This window comes from Elaeis guineensis, chromosome 5 (genome assembly GCF_000442705.2).
Source record: "Elaeis guineensis isolate ETL-2024a chromosome 5, EG11, whole genome shotgun sequence".
In the NCBI taxonomy this organism is placed as follows: Eukaryota; Viridiplantae; Streptophyta; class Magnoliopsida; order Arecales; family Arecaceae; genus Elaeis; species Elaeis guineensis.
In genome coordinates, this window is record NC_025997.2 from 26,764,128 (window position 1) to 26,785,465 (window position 21,338).

Here is a 21,338-nt window from a genome sequence, read left to right on the forward strand (position 1 = left end):
GTTATCCATGTTTTTTGATGACCAACACTTCCCACCCTGTATACTATCAATATATTGTGCATGCATTTGTTAGAGCATGCGGTTGTTAACCAAGAGATAGAAGGTTATAATCTTTACTCTAAAATTTATTATTCATAAATATATATAAGACAGTCCTTTTGACTTCTACTCCTTTTGGGTCCATATAGTTTGTCGTCATGTGAAAATAAAAGAAGATATAATTAGAAAATCTGACGACTAATGGTTGCTAGGATTGTCATCTCTATGACATCACAATATCACTAATAAGAATGCTTGGTTTATGCAAACAACTATTCATTGACATTGCGCTAGAGAATAATTTCAAAATTATGATCGGTTGGATGTTGGAGATAACCTCAATCTATGGTGACATACATCCTGCACTAGTTGATATGAGAAAACTAATTTCCATACTATAATCATTCAAAGTAGTTCATGTATAACAAAGAGGCCAATAGTGTAACAGGTTGAGTAGGCTTATTTGTTACTAACTTTACTAAGCATGATAGCAATAGCAGCAGATTAGGTATGGATCAAGTAGGCTATTATCTATATCTGTCTCATATTCATCTCGGGATGGAGCAAAGTGAATAGACGGATAAAATCACATAAAGCTATAAAAATCAATTTTTTGCATATGAATCTAATAAATAAAAATATAAAAATAAATCAAAATACTTCAAATAATATTAAACAAAATAAGAATTGAAGACAAGGAACATAACAAACTAAAATTTTAAAAATAATAGAAATATAACTAACAAAAATATTATTCTTTAGGAAATCAGATATTTATTAAACTAAGAGAAGCAATTAATTAAAAAAATGAACTACGCATCATGGTATGCAACTTTTTACATATTTAATTTTTCTTATAAGTGGAGCAACTAAAATAAAACATGGAGAGGGGATTTGTGAAGAGTTACCTATTTGAGATGGCTTTTACTATTACACATATCTACACCAGATCTATTGTGCATCAAATAAAATATGGCCCATTAGAGTTGGGTTAGAATAAATATCTAATAGGACGAAGTAAATTACCATCCCGCATATAGTTATTTGAGGTCAACCACATTGAATCTTTTACTCTTGTTGGGGCATTTGATATGGGTGATCTATCCAAGATCAAGGATGATGTGGGTGGAGGTGATGAAATCATCATGTTTGATTGCATCATCATAATTCTATGTGATAGTATTTCAAATCACCCCCACTTCTCAAATCATCGTCCAACACAATGATGCAAAATCTGCTCTTGAGGATGGATATCCAACATTACTCCATCATGATGATATTATATTAAAATATATTAACTAAAATATCTTCATAATCGAAAGACTTTTTGGAAGAAGGAAGCTATCTTTTTTTGCTGTGATATTTTTTTATGCAACTACACTATTCTTTACGTGAACTGGGGTGGGTAGTTGGGATGTCATCTTCATAGAAGAAATCTAAATCTTTCTTTTCTCGATGTGGTAATTTAAAAAAATAAAAATCTATTAGATATTTTTTAAAATTTTTTTTGCTCCAATCCTCAATCCAAACTCCCAAAATTTTATTGAGAGAATGACTCGAAGTGGTGATTTTTTTTTTCAACTCAATCATGGTAATCTTAGACTTTTCTCTTCTTTCATCTCCCCTCTATCATTTTTTTTCTATCTGAGATATGTTAGGGGTATTTTTGGTATTATGTGGTGGTGATCTTGGATTGTTGTAGCATACCAAATAGATTACTTTATATATCTGAGAATCTTTAATCATTGCACTATGGTCAATCAAACATAGTGATCTTAGATTTGTAGGGATTCGATCACCTTAGGATTTAGATCATCAGTGATCTTAGATTATCGTAGTGATCCCAATTGGGTCACCAAATGCCCTCTACATAATATATTATTTTTTTGATCTTGTTGGATGCACTTATGGCAAGTCCTCCCCTCCTCCCCACCCCCCAAACAAAAATAAAAATTAAAAAAGGGAGCTCATTCATTATTTAAAAGAATAAAGATCAATAATTTTCTTCATTTTTTTAATAAGAAAGTCTCTTTACAACCTCATCTTTCTTTTTTGGGTAAGTCAAAGAATTCATATACAACAAGTATGAATACAATCTTGAAAGTCAAAAAAAGGATATCCTAAAATGACATCGACAAAAAAGATACATCATCCCAACTACCTCCTCCAGAATGATTACTATAAAATTTGTGATCCAATCGGTAGTGGTATTCGCCTCCCAATAGATATGTCTGAGATATATGGAGGCACACTCCGCTAATAAGCTCCAAATATCTCGAAACAACAGATTAGAGATAGTCCCCCCCCACCCCCTGGTCCCTAGATCCAACTCACCATCGTTGCCAAATCTCCCTCCACTACCAGCCAATCAACTCTGAGCACCAGGCACGTGAAGGAGATACCCTCCCAAGCAGCTCAAGGCCTCCATGTCGGGAATGAAAATCCTAAATAAATGGATCCTGTCAATAGAAGAAATTAGAATCCAAGCCTCTAATCACGAAATCCATACTATCTCTATCACTAGTCACACTACCATTAAAGTTGACCTTGAGAAAAGTCAGAGATGGAGGCCCCTAGGTAATATAAATCCTATGGGATGCTACAAGAGCAAAAAATATATTCTAGGTATCCCAACTCCTTAGAATCAACCCTGACTGCAATGTGTCCACAATCTCGCCGCCTAAGATAAAGTCCTCTCAAGTACAATCGTAGCTGACTGCCATCTCATCTTAAAAAGATCTATGTTCTGAGCCAGTCGATGTGGTGAGCAATATAGGCAACTCTGATGCTAGCAAATCTCGTATCCTATAACTTAAGGATGTAAATTAGGTGGATTTCTACTCCCCCACCCCACCCCACATCCCAACTATCCCACCCACCCCATCACCTACAATGGGGTGATTTTATTCCCCATCACCAGCCCACCATAAAATCCATAAACCCATCACCCACCCCACCCCGCACCTCGCACCCCCTATCCCGTCCCGTCCCATTTGTTAACACATTCAATTATTCAAATTTGAATATAAACATAAATTTTTATAAGTTCAACACCAAATTGTGTCTAACACAAGTTCTAATACAAAATTATATCAAATTATGCAATACAAATATAAGAACTTACAACATAATTGTCTAACACAAATTCTCAAAATGAATGGATATATAAGAAAAGAAACATCATTCTATCCATTGCATCACATGCCAACTGCTCCAAATAAGTAAAATTTTTCTTCAAATCTTGCTCACATGTGCTACTTCTAAAATATAAATCAATAAAAAAATTGAACTTAGTAAAAATCATTTTTTAAAAATAATAATTATAATTTTTTAGATAGTACATAAATTATATTATACCTCTTCTTCCTTACTTTCGAAATCTTTTAATACTGTTCCATCATCATGATGAGTAATCTTCAATTTAGCAAATCTTCATTTGTATCCATCAAAATCACCCAAAAGCTTGTTCGAGTCTATTTTCTTTTATTTTTTAAAATAATTTTTATCTAATGAATAATTATCGCTGATATATTTGAAAAAATAAAAAAAAATTGATCTAAAAAAAAGTAGAGAAATAGAGACAAAAATCAATAATTAATGCCAACTAATAGTGCTATATCAAAAAAAAAATCACAAAATTAATTTGTTATAGTTTTGGGTTACTTACTTTTGGTGGAAGGAGAAAGAGGATCAATCTCGTTGTCGGTGGTAAGCTGGTAGCAAGATTGCGAGAGAGTACGTATCGTTGGTGTTTATTTATTTGTCATTTATGAGAAAAAAGACAGGATGGCTGAATGGAGAGGAGAAGTGAAAGTGTGGTTGACAGCCACGAGAGGCCAAAACAAATTAATCCTAGTCAAAACTATATCTTTTATATATAAGGGTATTTAATATTTTCTATATATCTAGGGTGGGGTGGGGTGGGGCAGGGCGGGTTTGGCATAAACCCGCACCCACCCTATACTTACAGTGAGTTATTAGATTTTTTACTTGCCCCACCCCATGACCTATTTAGCTCATCCATTTACCCACCCCACATGCAGGTGGAGCAGGTTGCATATGCGAGTTGGTGGATTGATTGCCATCCCTACTCAAACTCTCTATTCCGATATAGAAATTTCAAAAATATCTGACTAGATCAATCCTTAGAAATTGATGCACGATGGAGGTTCGCCAGCTATCAAACTCGAGCCACCATCCAGCAAAAAAACAGGACATGCTCTAGTGTCTCCTCATCCGATCTGCAAGGCGGACATGTAGAGGAGATATCCATCCCATGAGCTCTTAGTAGAGCTCTAGTTAGAAGTCGATTCTAAGCAACCTTTTAGATAAACAAACAGATCCACAGGTGAACTCCAAGCCTCTAGATCTAAGCACCATCTAACCTTCTGACCGGCTCTCTCCTATAGAGATCATAAAGATTCTTGACCACCACCTTGGATGTAGATGACACTATGAGAATTAAGGACTTTAGCAGTGGTCAGAATTACTGATAAAAGCAAGAAATATCGTAAGTAGGACTGTATGCATAATGATTAAGAGCTTTATATCAATATGCAAAAAAAAAAAGAAAGAAAAGCATAATTAGCCCATAAGTAAATAATACATAAGAGTAATAAAAATTAATTAAAAGGATAAGTAAGAAACTATAATACATACAAAAGTAGAAGGCCATACAATTATTGAACAATAGCATCACCAATAACTTGCTACAGTCTATTAGTCCAGATCAATGGCTCACTTTGTATCCTTATAAAATTAATATAAATCTTTCAAAATTTGGTCCCTAAAATAGTATTACCCACCATCGTAGATGAATTTTTACTTATAAGTGTTCCACATGCCATCTCAGTTTTGTGTAAGATGACCCCATTTCTTTCCTACCAATAGAGTTTTAATTTATCAATATAACATAAATATAAAGCAAATAAATATAAAATATATGAAAAAAGTAATAGGGAATGATCAATTTACTTTGATGGTGCAAGTTGTTGGGACCTTACTCTTTTATCTTGATTTTTTTAAATTAAATAAAGAATATAATTCATAGCAAGAATTAGATTCATCAAATGTTAGCCTAAGTAAAAAAAAGTGCTATAAGAGCAAGCAATAAAATAATATATAACAATACAATCCATCAAGTGTAAACATTATAGTTTGTAAGATATGAGATGATACTTTAAGAAGTTCATACATGTATATGTAAATATAAATATGTTATACTGAAATCTACTATGAAAAGGACATGATAGTCAGCCAATTGTCAAAAATAGTTAAAAATTAATCATTATAAACCACTGTAAGAAGGAAGTAACGTAAATAGAGATGTTCCATGATAGCCATTATAAACAATATAAATATAAAAAGGACATGATAGTCAGCCAATAATCTAAAACAGTTGAAAATTAATCATTATGAACCACCATGAGAAAAAAATAACACAAACAAGGATGTTCCATCAAGATGCTAATTTTGTAATAAGAGACAATTTATTATGATGAATTAACTTAGAAAGACAAATGAGCTTCGGCCACATTAGTCACTATAATTTTATTAAAGGAAAGAAAAGTTTGTAAACAAAGAAGGAAGACAGTAGGTAAGAATTTATATCTGAAATAATGAAGGAAGAAGATTTAAAAAAGATAGAACCCATCTGAGTATGGTACACGGCAACAAAAAGATCCAATTCACAAAATAGAAATCTTGATGCAAATAAAGTCATATGACATAATGAACAAAACTTGTGTGTCCACAAAATAGTAGAACCTTTGTGGTCACAAAGGTATCATACTCTACAATAAGGCCTAGATGTCAATCTCAACATAAGAACATGGATCAGGGATACCAAACTTCTTTAAGACCTAGAAAGATACATCTAAAACATCAAAAGACTAAAAAGATATCATATATCATAAATTTTTCCAAAAAAAATAAAAATAAAAATAAAATGCATTCTGTCTACGGTGACAATACCCGACGTAGGAGTATGACCCATGAATCACCAATCAGAAGAGCATAAAATATTTTTATCAAACCAGAATGTCATATTAATGAACCAGAAATATTAACAACCAGGACATGTATTACTAAAGCAGCTGACGAGCATTTATTACCAATGCAAAAGGCTATAGCCATCTCAGTATACAAACATCAATTCAATCAAGGTAGTTAAATCATGCTAAACACTAATAAGTACCATGGTACTATATGTAAGGGCATATTTTCTAAAATTTTTTGCCACTTTCAATAATTTTGAAAATAGAATCTGATCCAGCATCATGCTTTGTTTATACCTTCTAAGTAGAGAATTTATTTAGCCCGTAAAATAAGATGGAAACAACCACTTTTCTATTGTCAGAATACATTAATCTTATGATTAAAGAATAGAAAGTGATTAGGAACAAAAAAAAATGAAGCAATAGATGAATGAATCCACTATAGAATAGAAATCAATTTCCTCTATTACATTTCTTAATCAACAAACATAGCACCTTGTCACATCTCAGAAAATATGTCATTATTCAAGACAGGGTTTGAAAAAATTGGCCATACCACGATATGATAATCCCTATACCAAGACATACAAAGGCATATCAAGGATGAAGTGTATTATGGTATTCAAAACATTGGATTCACCATGAGTTACTATAGGGTATGCCATAGTATATGGTATGCACCGTACCAAGTCATGAAGGCATTTGATTATGGGAGAATAGATGGCTTGATGGTGTTACATTGAATGATATTTTTTTTAAGATAAATTACAAAAATATCCACTCAACTTTAATTCAATTTCACTTATACCCCCTCGACTATAAAATGTGTCAACTAATTCTTCAAGTTTTCAAAATATTCCAATATAGCCCTACCATTTATTTACTAACTAACGGTGTTAGTTTTCTATTTCAACAGATGAAAATGCTCTTTGCTTACATTGGATGGATCACCTAAAAGGAAGATATGGAAGTGGAGGGAGTTATCGTGGAGGTGGAGGGTGGGATTGTGGAGGTTGGTGTGGAAGGGAGAACAGCATCAAAAGCCTTATAGGCGGATTGGAGGAGGAGGAGAAGGGGTTAGGAGGAAGAGGATGGGGAAAGAGGGAGAGCACTCATGGGTGCACTTAGAGAAAGAGAAAGATGATGAGGAGAAAAGAGAGGAGAAAAAAAGAGGGGCCACCAGCAAGGAAGGATGGAAGTGGAGGAGATAGGGAAGGCGAGGTGAGTGGGCTTGGACAAGGAGGAGAAGTGGGAGAGGAGGAAGGGGAGGATGGGGAAGAAGGATTCACCGACGATGTGGATAAAGGTGGATGTAGCCATCATAGAGGGAGGAGGCTCACAAGTGGGCTTGAAGAAAGAGAAGGAGGAGGAAAAAGATATAGAGGAGAAGTAGAAGAGGAGAAAGAAAAGGGAGGAGGGTCATGGGTGAACTTGGAGGAGGAGGAGAATGAGAAAAAAAATGGATGAGAAGAAAAAAGAGGAGAGGAAGGAGAGATCATTGATGAGGAAGGGACGGAGGTGGTGGGAGCCATTGTGGAAAAGAGACATGGGCGGACTTGGAGGAGGAGGGGAGAAGTAGGAAAAGAGAAAGAGGAGGAGGAGGAAAGGGCTTGGAGGAGGACGATGAGGAGAAAAAGGAGATAAGAAGAAAGAGGAGGATGGGGAAGGAAAGATGAGAGACGTCAATATCGGAGGTGGAGAAGGAGAGCAATCAGATAGGAAGGAGGAAAGAGATAGGAATAAGGGTAGTTTGATTATTTTATAAAATAATGGTATCATTCTATGAATGGAGATAGACAGTAAGACTATATTGAAATATCTTAAAATTTGAAAAACTAGTTAGATACATTTTAAAGTCGAGAGGATGAAAGTGAAATTGAACTAAAGTTGAAGATGTGTTCTCATAATTTTTTCTTTTTTATAGCTAAGTAGTGAAAAAATAAGATTTTCATGGCCACTTTATAAGAGTAAAAGATGGATGATAAAATATATATATTATCTGATGAGATAAAATGATATAACTTGATGATGATGAGCAATGAGATATGATGATGAGCCAATGGGATATATCGATCAGCACTTAAGATCACTTCATGCATCATTTACCTATACAAGATTTTTTAAATAATCATTATCTCAATGTATTTAGATTTTAAATAATTTTTATATTTAAATCCATTCATACATGCCTATGTAGTATGATTAGTGAGGCATGTGCTCCATTAGATTGGGGCTATTGATGATATTGGCTTTGTAAGCTCTTTAAGATTTATTTCATAGAAGATAACTAACTTGTACTTGGGTATATTTGTCCTTCAAGTCGATATTCTTTTGAGCTACAATAGTCAACTTGCCTTCCACTTCTCAAAGATTTTATCCATCTTGTGTAGCATTTCTTATGTACTCAGAATGAAATGTTTTATCCCAAAGATCACTAAGTGCTACACCCTTTTCTATCATGCGAACTCATCCATGTCTCTCACATCCCATTGCTTTTAAGTATACATCATCAAAAACAATATCATGCTCAGTTGTATCAAGTGTATCTCTAACAGCCCAAGTGAATAATAACAATAATGATAAGATTAACAAACATTATCTCTGTTGCCTCATTATTCATTGGCCTTTGATCTTTATGCTGATATGCCATTATAAAAAGTTCAACTCTTGTAGGATGTAAGCCATCGTACCATTTTTGAGCCTACAAACGTAGTTATTATAGCAATAAAGTTGATAAATAGGTATGTCAAATAGTATATATAAGAAATCTATGGATTAATAACCAATGATTTGAAGTATCTCTTCATGACTGATTGTAGCAAAGCTTTTGACTCCAGCAGTATGAGTAATCTTTTACAAAGTATGATTGTTTATATTGATCTCATTATGTTTCTTTTATCAACAATAAAATTTTAGAAGTTGATTATATTAAAAATTTATTAAAAAATATATATGATACTTTATATTTATCTTTGCTTCATCGAAGAAAAAAACTGCAAATATATATGCCATTGATCTGAAAAAATCATTTGATCTATGCAAACAACATTTCTCTTCTCCTCATCGGTCTCATGTACATCAAAGAAATATCGCTTTAGTTCACTTTTCCGATCTTTCCACTTTGTGGAAATAGAAAATATACTCCAATCTTTGGCTATTGGATCAATTTGGTCCTTACTCTACAACACATATAATAAGGAAAATAAATTTAATTTGAACCATATCTTAGAAGTTGAAGAATTATATGTGTGACTCATTAAGTGACATACTTGCATTATCTTCCACATCTTCTCCTTCATGTTGAATGGCATGGCTGTCCAATCAGTGAATGTAATAGGAGCTAAATTGCCTCTTCGAGCAATTTTGCCTAAGAAAGTAATGATGAATACTTAATTTAAGTCACTAGAGGAACTAAATATTGTAATAATTAATATAATTTTATTAAAATTTGATGCTTTCTAATCTATTTTGTAGATAATTGAGAGTTTGGATTCATATGACTCAAATTAGATCAGACTTGAGTGAACTTAAGTGAACCAGACAATCAGCTCCTATTCCAGTGTGAATACAACTTAAACATCAATGAAGGATAATTAATACGAAGATCCAAGGGTCTTTATTCACGCTCCCATCTCTCTTTTTATGAAATCTTAGCATTTTCACTCTATAAATAGAATCCCAAGGCCTCCATCTTCTTCAATCAAGCCAATCCTAAGTTCTCTTCAAGCTTTTCTCTTTCTCTCTCCCACTTTTTCTTCTCCATAAGTTTAGGGAGGTACTAACCCTAGCACGACACCATATTCCTCTATAGATTCTTTTTCCAAATCCATCAAATCTAAGAGAGGTCCTAATCCTAGTGCCGCTATTCTTTCTCTTCTACATATCTGCTTCCATCAACTTTTTTTTTTGGAGTTCTAGACCAAGCCTTCCAGCATCCTGTCGCTGTCTGTATGGAGAAGATGAAGGATTCAAGGAGACACATCAACCATCGGACGCAGCAAGAAAATTAATTTGGTTTAATTATCTTGTATCGTAATTTTATTTTTTTCTTTATGTACACTTCTTTATTTGATTAATAAAAAGTAATTTTATTATAATTTTCATGCTTTTTCTTAGTTTCTTATAATCTATTATTTTTTTTATTTTTGAAATAATTAATTAAGATCCCTGCAGATACGATCCCGACTCATCATATCTACATAATAGTAAGTAGGATTGATTTTGGTGTGCTACGACATGCATCAAATTTTGACACCATTGTCGGAGATCTCGATGTGATTATTTTGATAAAAAATAAAAAAAATTCTATAAAATAATAAAAAATATTTTACTATTTTTAAATTTTTATTTCTTACTTTAGATTACTTGACTATCTTATATGCTTGACTGCTTTATATTTTTAATTAATTATTTTTTTTCTTATACTTTTGCTTTCCATACTTTACTTTGCTGATTAGTAGTTTGCCTTTTATTATTAGTTAATTTATTTAAATTATTTAATTATATTTTATTTATTTTTTTTGAAAAATTTTTGCTTTATATTACTTTTTGTATATGGTAGATTTTCTATTTTATATTTAGATTTCTTTATTTGTATGCATAGAAAAATTTTTATTTTCTATAGCCTGGTGATCTACTGCTTTCTATAAGGTTAGAATAATTTACTACTTTATATAATTAGTGATTTTTTATTTTCTAAGTAAATTAGATTCTTTACTTTTTATTTAGATTACGTAGTTACCTTTTATTCTTAACTGTGAGATTACTTTATTTGCATAGTGAGTAGTTACCTTATTTATTATTGCCCATTATTGTAGTGATTTACTGCTTTTCATAGCTTAAAATAATTTATTACCCTAAAAATAGATTTGATATATTATTTTATTTGTAGGCTACCTACTTGTCTTTTAATCTTAGCATTTTTCTCTTTCTATTTAATTAGATTTACTAGATCTTCTCATACCTAATTAATCTAATTTAAAACTTACCTCTTATTCTTTCTTGCTTAAAGATAAAATAATATAAAAAAATATAAAAATACTATATAACACTTAACTAATATAAATAAACTAATTAAATCTTAAAAGTTACTTAACATGTTTGGATACTTTTTTTTTTGCATTGCATATTTTCATAAAAAATCTCAAGGGCAAAACCTTAATCAACATAAGGTAAAAATTTTATCACCCTTTCTTGACCCACAAATTACTATTTTGCAATTGCATTGATCTAAACCTCTAATTTAAAATCGATTAGATGTTGACCCCTAAGGATCCTCGAGCTCTGTAGGACAAGAAATCCTAAAAGTTGGATCGAGTTCAGGTTAGTCAGTTTAACTGATGTCTAGAAAAGTGGTTCAAAATTTCATCATGAAAGAAGGTGGTTCATTTATTGGTTCCATTTGCTTATCTGGCCAATACAGTTGGTGTCTAAGAAAAGCAACGGGGGACCTCCACCAACCTTACACTTACCTAGTCAGTTGAGCGGCTAGTCTGTTACTTGGAGTGCTTGAAGGTGACCTTAGCAATTAGCAGCTATCTAGATCTAGGGTAACCCATAGATAGGATTGATTGAACCACTTGATTATTAACTAAAAATATCAAATCTAATTAATTCTTCTCTATCTTCTTAGCATTAGAACTCTTTAGGTTCTCTTCTTTAAAACTCTTTTCCCTCCTCCTTTTCTCCTCTTCTCTTTCAAAAAAAAAAAATTGTTGAAATTAAAACTCGATGAGATCTTTTGAGTGCATGCTAGGATGCTGATCATTACAATCTGATTTACACCCATTAGGCCTAGAGCTAGAAAGAACAATTCGAATAAACTAAATCAAAATCATGGATCCAAAATAAGAGATTGACCCACCATGACAATTGGGGGAGTATTTTACTCCCTCATCTTATACCTACTCGCCATGTATCCAGCCTCCTCCATGGAGGTTGCACAATACGAAATCAAGTCTAGCATTATTCAAATGCTACCATCATTCTATGGACTAACGAATGAGGATTCATTTAAACACTTGGACAATTTCTTGCGATATACTCCACAGTAAAAATTCAAAACTTCTTCGATGATACCCTCAGGTTAAAACTGTTTCTTTTTTTACTTAAGGACAAAGCCAAGCATTGGTTAAACTTCCTAGATTCCATAATCATTTCAACTTGGGATCATCTTCAAAGAGAATTTTCAAGATATACTTTTCAATTGAAAAAATAAATCAAATTAGAAAAGCCATCACTAGTTTTTTCAATTGGATGGTAAATTTTTCATGAGACATAAAAAGGTTAAGAGACCTTATTCATAAATGCCCCCACCATGCTATCCCCAAATGGCAATTTATTCAATGTTTCTACGATGGTCTATCGAAGAAACACCGACAAATGATCGATGCATCGTGTGGTGGGACATTCATGCTAAAGAGTGAGGATGAGGCTTGGTAGCTTTTTGAAATACTTAGTGAGAACTCCCTGCATTATATCTCTGCCATCTCTAGAGAACAACCCATGTCTCAACAGAAAAGAGGTGGAATCTATCAGATTGAAAATATTATAGATGTCCACAGTAAGGTAGATGAGTTGTTCCAAAAATTAGACCATCTTCTGAATACTGGATACTCTTCGACTCTGCCTAATCAGTCCAAGATGTTTGTATATTATGTGCAAGTGATGTGTGTCGTAGCATACCAAAATTAACCCTACTCACTACTATGTAGATAGGGTGAGTCGGGATCGTATCCGCAGAGATCTTAGTTGATTGTTTTAAAAATATTAAAAAAAATAAATTATAAAAAAAATAAAAAGAAGCATAAAAATAAAATTATTTTTTATTAATTTAATAAATATATAAAAAAAAAATAAAATTACGATATAAGATAACTAAACCAAGTTAATCTTCTTGCTGCTCCGATGGTGGATGTGTCTCATTGAATCCTTCGTCTTCCTCCATGCAGACAGCGACAGGATGGTGGAAGACTTTATACAGAAACTCTAAGAAGAAAGGTTGATGGAAGGGATATGTAATAGAGAAAGGATAGCAGTACTAGGATTAGAACCTCTCCTAGATTTGATGGGATGTGGAAAAGAGATCTATGGAGGAATATGTTGTGCTAGGGTTAGTACCTCCCCTAGATTATGAAGAAAAGGAAGATGGAGAGAGAAAAAGAGAAGCTTGAAGAGAACTTAGGCATTGGTTTGATTGAAAACGAGGAAGGCTTGGGGTTCTATTTATAGAGTGAGGAGGCTAGGATTTCATGAAAAGAAAGATGGAGTATGAATAAGGACCCTTGGATCTTCATATTGATTCTCCTCCGTTGATCAATAAGTCGTGTTCTCACTTAGTTCCATTTATTTTTTAATCTGATCTTTGATTGGAGAGGTTACTTCTTGACCCTTGATCTTTAAGTTGCGTTCATACTGAAATTAGAGTTGATTGCTTGGTTCACTCAAATCTGAACCAATTTGAGTCCAAATTGAATCGTATGAATCCAAACTCCCAATTACCTGCAAAATAGACTAGATAGCATTAAATTTTTAATAAAATAATATTAATAATTATAATATTTAGTACCTCTAGCATCCTAAATTAAGTATTCATCACACCCTCTAATTTGAACTTTACTCATCCTCGAGTAAAATAGATACATTAGCATTGTACACCAAATTATCCTTGAATTGAAAGTTATCCTAGACATTTCTAACTATAGTTGATATCCAGCTAGATCATTAAAGAGGTACTTCATTGGATTATCAATTCGACCCAATTAATGTTTGGGTATTAGCCATAAAATTTTTAGAGATCTTTTTTCACCGACTTTTCACTTTACTCTTTACGTCCTCAAACTTGATGTGAGCAGGATTTATTATCTTCTTACAATTTAGTCTCTTATTTTTTTTTAAAAAAATATTTACATGTATAGTCAGCGCAATGTCCTAACCCTTAAGCTTTCTAATTGACTGTTATAGCGAGCTTTAAGCCAATAACTCCCAAAAGAGTTGGCTTTAGGCATTAGTGTAAGGATCCCTCAGGCTTACTAGCTCAAGTTAAAAAGGCTACAGTTAAAACTGACTATACAAAAGATTTTTCATATTCTCACCTTTTGACGCGAACAACAATGCTTACTTAGGCGAAGGGGTCCAGTTACTTAGTAAGAAATATTAAAAATCTTTTTTTTTATTTTATCTCTTTTTTTTAATAATAATTTTTTTGCATATCTCGATCTTTCCACCCATACCCCCATAAAACAGATTCTTCATTGAGATGGTGGGAAAAGGGTTCTAGAATCACTTCAAAATTTAGTCTGATCTAAATTTTTTCATAATTGGGTGTCCTTAATAATTTTTTTCTTAATATTTCTAAAATTATCTAGACCGTTAATCATCTTATCTAAATTCTTCCATTAATTGGGTATTCTTAATAATTTTTTCTGATATCTCTAAAATTATATAGATCGTTAATCATTTATTGATTAGAGTGCCTAGTTAACTTCAAATTGAGACAAAATTTAGATTCACAAAATTAATTATTTCTGACCATACCCAAAAACTTAATTAGTTATTCTCTCCCCCCAATTTAATTTTCATTATCCTCAATGAAAGAAGAGAATCATAACAAAACAAAAATAGAGTGTAACAAAGAAGGACACCACCTGAGTTGATGTGTGTAATGTTGATTAAGATATCGTTCATTACTGGGCTAGTGTGTTCTTGACTCCATTGATCATGGTGCTCCCCCCAACTTGGCTAAATATCCTTTTCAAAAATTTTTATAAAATAAAAAAAAATTGGATAGTTGAAAAATAAAATATTAAGTTACCTTCCAACAAGTACTGAGTTTAAGGTCTTCAGCTAGACCAAGCCAAAGTTTAATTGTAAACTGGATCTTGTAATTCAATTGAGTTAAATTACTCACCATCTCTAATTTCATCCACATAATTTTCAATCGTTGGCCATTTATTTTGAAGGTATTTTCTGTTTAGATCTTTGATTTCAATTGCTCCATGAGGGAACACCTGAGTTACAATATATGTCCATCCCAACGTGAACGGAGTTTTTCAGAAAATAGTCGCAACCTCGAATTATAAACCATACTTTTTGATTAGGTTCGAACATTTTTCGTGAAATGTATTTATCATGATAAACCTTAGTTCGAGCCTTATAAATTCGTGAACTCTCATATGCTTCTTGCGTAGCTCTTCTAATTCATTCAATTGTAGTCTCCTATTACTACTCGTATTTTTCATGTCGAAATTGAATTGCTTTATGGCCCAAAATGCATAGTGTTCTAGCTCTACCGACAGATGGCAGGCATTTTCAAAAATGAGTCGGTAAGTAGACATTCCTATCGGGGTCCTGTATGCAGTACGGTAGGCTCATAATGCATCATCTAATCATCCAGATCAATCTTTTCGATCAGGCCTAATCATCTTCTCAAAAATTTGTTTGATCTCCCTGTTGGAGACTTCCACTTGGCCACTAGTTTGGGGGTGATATGGTGTGGCAACTTTATGAGTGATTCCATATTTCTTCATTAAACTTTCAAAGTACCTATTCGTGAAGTATGTACCTCCATCACTAATAATGACTCTTGGGCAACCAAATCAACTTAAGATATTATGTTGGATGAATTTGATTACCACCTTGTGATCTTCATTCTGTTGCTATTGCCTCAATTCATTTAGATACGTAATCTACCGCAACCAAAATATATTTATATCCATAGGATGGAAAAAAGAGCCCATAAAATCGATTCTCCAAACATCAAAAACTTCCACTACTAAGATGGAAGATAGGGGCATCATGTTTTTTCTAAAAATATTTCTCGTTTACTGACAGCGCAAGCACTCAAGGCAAAATTTATGTACATCCTTAAATAATGTCGGCCAGTAAAATCTACTTTGTAACATTTTTGCGATCATTTTCTTCTCACTGAAATGTCTTCTGCATACATGAGAGTGACAAAAGGTAAGTATACTTTGATACTTACCCTCAGGGACACAGCATCGAATCATTCGTCAGGACAATGTTTGAATAATTCGGGTTCCTCCCAATAATAGTGTTTGATCTGTGAGAAGAATCGATCCTTCTCCTGTTTTATCCAATGAGAGGAACTTGTCCTGTTACTAAGTAGTTAATGATGTGGGCAAACAATGAGATTTGGTCAAAGGATGTTGCAAAAAGTTGTTCGTCAGAAAATTTCTTCTTGACTTCATCTGTACCCATCATATAATCAACTAAGATTCTAGAAATGTGATCAGCGATCATATTTTCGGAATCCTTCTTGTCTCAGATTTTAGATCAAATTCTTAAGCAGAAGGATCCATCTGATCAATCGTGATTTAGTATTTTCTTTGAGAGCAGATATTTCAAAGCCACATGATCAGAATACACTAGAACCTTAGACACTAACAGATATGAATGGAATTTATCAAGGATAAATACCACCGTAGTAGCTCTTTTTCTATCATAGTATAGTTCAGTTGAGCATCGGATAGAGTTTTACTAGCATAATAGATCACATGTGGCTCTTTATTGATTCTTTGACCTAAGATGGCCCCTATTGCAAAATCGAAAGCGTCACACATGATTTCAAATGGAAAGGACCAATCAGAAGGTTTTATTATGGGTGCTGTTGTTAGGGCTGTTCGTAACGTATAGAAGACTTGTAGACATTCTTCATTAAAGACAAATGGTGTATCTTTGGCCAGCAGATTGCACAAGGATCTCGATATTTTGCAAAATTTTTAATGAAGCATCTGTAAAATTCAGCGTAACCTAAGAAAGATTGTATTTGTCGAACCGAAGTGGGGGGTGGTAATTTTGAGATGATCTCAATTTTTGCTTTATCTACCTCAATCCCCTTTCGAAAATAATATATCCCAATATGATTTCTTTCTGAACCATGAAATGGCTCTTTTCCCAACTTAAAACTAAATTTGTCTCCATGCAGTGCTTAAGGACTTTGGAGAGGTTATGAAGGCAATCCTCAAAAGTGATTCCAAATACGGAAAATTATCCATAAATACTTTGAGATATTTATCCATCATATCGAAAAAATGGCCAAAATGCATCATTAAAATGTAGTGGGTGCATTGCGAAGTCCGAACGATATACGTCGAAAAGCGAAAGTGCCGTAGGGGCAAGTGAAGGTGGTCTTCTCTTGGTCATCCGAAAATACAGATATCTGATTGTACCCCTAATAATCATCTAGGAAATAAAAAAAATATTGACCTGCTAGCCGTTCTAGGATTTGATCGATGAAGGATAATGAAAATGATCCTTTCTAGTAACGACATTGAGTTTTCTATAGTCGATGCACACTCGCCAATCAGATGGTGTGCAAGTGGGAAGCAATTCACATTCTTCATTCTCCACCATAGTAATACCTACTTTTTTAGGTACTACTTGAGTAGGGCTGATCCATTTACTATAGGATATGGGGTAGATGATTTCAGCATCTAACCATTTTATCACCTCTTTCTTCACTACTTCCTGTATATTTGGGTTCAGTCTTCTCTGCATGTTTCGATGGGATTTGGCATCTGCCTCACAATGAATATGGTGCATACAGATGAAGGGGTCAATTCTTTTTAGATTGGTAATGGACCAGCCGATAGCCTCTTTATTTTCCTTCAGAACACCAACCAATTGTACTTCTTGATCCAGGGTCAAATCTGATATAATGATCATCGAAAGGGTGTTATTAGGTCCTAAGAATGCATACTTGAGTGTGGCCGAAAGTGGCTTTAATTCTAGTGCAGGTGGTGATTCTAATGATGGGGCTGTGGGTGTATTGGCTAATGCAAGCAATGGCTCAGACTTGATTGTCCAATGGGAGTAGTTTCATCACTTGATGTATCAACTAAAATATTTACTTCTTCACTACCTCCCTCCATATCACAGTCGTCCACTCCAAAGTACGTCAAATGGGTGTCTCGAAAATTATGTGCAAAAATCATTGATGTTGCTTCCTCTATAATATCCTCGAATATATCTATCTTGAAGCAACTATCCATTGATGGTCCCTAAGATGCACTAAACACATTTAATCTCAGTTTCTTATTTCCAAATGATACGTCCATGACTCTTGTCCTATAATTGATGCACACATTTGCCGTAGCTAGAAAGGGTCTACCTAAGATAATAGAAATTTATCTTGGATTGCCACTCAGTTTCATGTCAAGGACTAAAAAATCAACTGAAAAATAGAACTCATCTACTTTGACCAAAACATCCTCGATCATCCCATATGGTGTCTTAATTGATCTATCAGCTAACTGTAGAGTGACCGATTGGTTTCAATTCTCCGAATCCAAAAAATTTATAAACCGAGCTAGGTAAATGGTTCACACTCGCCCCTAGATCTAAGAGAATTTGTTCGATATGAAGATCTCTTATAATGCAAGAAATGGTAGGGGTACCTGAATCTTTAAGCTTTGTAGAGGTAGCGTGCTGGAATACAGAGCTTGCTTGATCGGTGAGGCATACTTTCTTCGGAGTTGTGATCGAGATTTACGTTTCTGGGTGCATAATTTCTTCAAAAATTTTACATAAACTGGAACCTATTTGATTGCATCTAGAAGAGGGAGGTTAATTTGGACTTGCTTAAATAATTCCAACATCTCATCAAGTCTTCCTCTTTTCTTATCCACAAAAGTGGGGCTTTTAGGGCACTTGAAAATGGGGCTTTAGGCAAGTAAGGTGATTCCGGTGCAGTTGGTCCCTTTTCTACTTTTATGTTCTCTTTGCTCTTAGATGATTTGGGCTTAGTCAGAGGTCTAGGGTCGTCTCATTGATTTTACTCGTGTGTTCAATGATCTTTCCACTTTTGAGAGTCATGATTGATTTGGCATATTCAGAAAGGTATCTGGAGTATTGGAGCTCTCAACCATGAATTGTCCTCTCGGATTGCTCTCAGATTGGTTAGGTAATTTTTCTCTTCTCTCCTACTGACTGTGGCTGCTAGTTGACCTATTTGGATCTCTAGCTTAGCAATGGATTGTATGTGGGAGTTAAGGTCTGGGTGTTGACTTCTAATTGTTCTAACGCTTTTAGAACTTTATCCTCAAAAGCTGAGCTATGACCAGTAATAGATGGTTGAGGAGTATTTTGAAACTGGTGGTATGGTCCATGCCTATATGTCGGATCTGATAATTTGATCTAGGTACAGTAGGGCCAGCCACTGGCTGTGATCTCCAGAAAAAATTTGGATGTTTCTCCAGTCGGAGTTATAAGTGCTCGAATATGCATCATTTCCTGATCTACGAGCTTGTTGGGCTTGAGCTTGCTAGATCTACTCATATACAAATTCAGAAAATTGAGGTGCGGTTGGACATTCACTAACAAAATAAGTCAGGCTTGCACACCATGCACAAACATCTTGCATTGGATTAAGTAGAATCGAAGAGTGTCCGGTATTCAAAAGACGGTCTAATTTTTGGGACAGCTCATCTACCTTACTGTGGATATCCATAACATTTCCAATCTGATAGATTCCACCTCTTTTTATTGAGACATGGGTTGTTCTTTAGAGGTGGCAGTCATGTAATGTAGGGAGTTCTCACTAAGTGTTTCAAATAGCTCCCAAGTCTTATCCTGACTCTTTAGCATGAATGTCCCACCACACGATGCATCAATCATTTATCGGTGTTTCTCTAATAGATCATCATAGAAACACTGAACATGTTGCCATTTGGGGACATCATGGTGGAGAATTTATGAATAAGATCTCTTAACCTTTCCCATGTCTCATAAAAAGTTCACCATCCAATTGAGAAAAACTAGTGATGGCTTTTCTAATTTGATTCATTTTTCTATTGAAAATATTTCTTGAGAATTCTCTCGGAAGATGGTTTCAAGTTGAAATGATTATGGAATCTAGGGAGTTTAACCAATGCTTGGCTTTGTCCTTAAGTAAAAAAAAAATAGTTTCAACTTGAGGGCGTCATCGGAGAAGTTTTGGATTTTTACTGTGGAGCATATCTCAAAAAATTCATCCAAGTGTTTATACGGATCCTCATTCGCCAGTCCATAGAATAATGGAAGCATTTGAATAATGCTGGACTTGATTTTGTATTGTGCCGCCTCCATAGGAGGAGGCTGGATGCATGACGAGTAAGTGTAAGATGAGGGAGTAAAATACTCTCTTAATTATCGTGGTGGGTCAGTCTTTATTTTGGATCCATGATTTTGATTTGGTTTATTCGAATCATTTCTTTAGCTCTAGATCTAATGGGTGTAAATCAGGTTGTAATGATCGGCATCCTAGCATGCACCCAAAAGATCTCATCGAGTTTTAATTTCAACAATTTTTTTTTTTTGAAAGAGAAAAGGAGAGTAGGAGAAAAAGAATTCTAAAGAAGAGAACCAAAGGAGTTCTAATGCTAAGAAGATAGAGAAGAATTAATTAGATTTGATATTTTTAGTCAACAATCAAGTGGTTCAATCAATCTTATTTATGGGTTATCCTAGATCTAGACAGCTCCAACTGCCAAGGTCACCTTCAAGCACTCCAAATAGCAGACTGGCTGCTCAACTGGTCAGGTAAGTGTAAGGTTGGTGGGGGTCTCCTCGTTGCTTTCCTTAAACACCAACTGTGTTGGCCAGATTAGCGAACGAAATCAATTAATGAACCATCATCCTTCAGGACGTAATCTCTGAACCACTTTTCTAGACATCAATTAAACTGATTAACCTGAACCCGATCTAACTTTTAGGTTCCTTATCCTACTGAGCTCGAGGATCCTTAAGAATCAACATCTAATCATTTTAAATTAGAAGTTTAGATCAATGTAATTACAAAGTGATAATTTGTGGGTCAAGAAAGGGTGATGAAATTTTACCTTATGTTGATTAGGTTTTGCCCTTAAGATTTTTTTTTAATGAAAATATGCAATGTAAAAGAAAAGATGTCCAAACTTGTTAAGTAGATTTTAAAATTTAATTAATTTATTTATATTAGTCAAGTGTTATGTATTATCATTGTATTCCTTTTATATTATGTTATCTTTTAGCAAGAAGAAATAAAAAATAAAATTTTAAATTAGGTTAATTAGATATTAGAAGATCAAGTGAATCTAACTAAATAAAAGTAAATCATACTAAGATTAAAAGGCAAGTAGGTACTCTATAAATAAAGCAATAAATCAAATTTACTTTTAGGATAATAAATTATTCTAAGATATAGAAAGCAGTAAATCACTAGAAATAATAGCAATAATAAATAAGGTAACTACTTAACTATGCAAATAAGATAATCTCATAGTTAAGAATAAAAATAACTATGTAATCCAAATAAAAGGCTAAGAA

The 21,338-nt window shown here is 33.7% G+C and overlaps 1 non-coding gene across 1 annotated transcript; it reads left to right on the forward strand.

The window, feature by feature from the left end:
* Nucleotides 1-19,728: 19,728 nt before the first annotated feature.
* LOC140858305 (small nucleolar RNA R71) lies at nucleotides 19,729-19,832 on the forward strand. Its single transcript, XR_012141871.1, has one exon. It is a non-coding gene; the product is annotated as a small nucleolar RNA R71 (small nucleolar RNA).
* The last annotated feature ends 1,506 nt before the right edge of the window (nucleotides 19,833-21,338 follow it).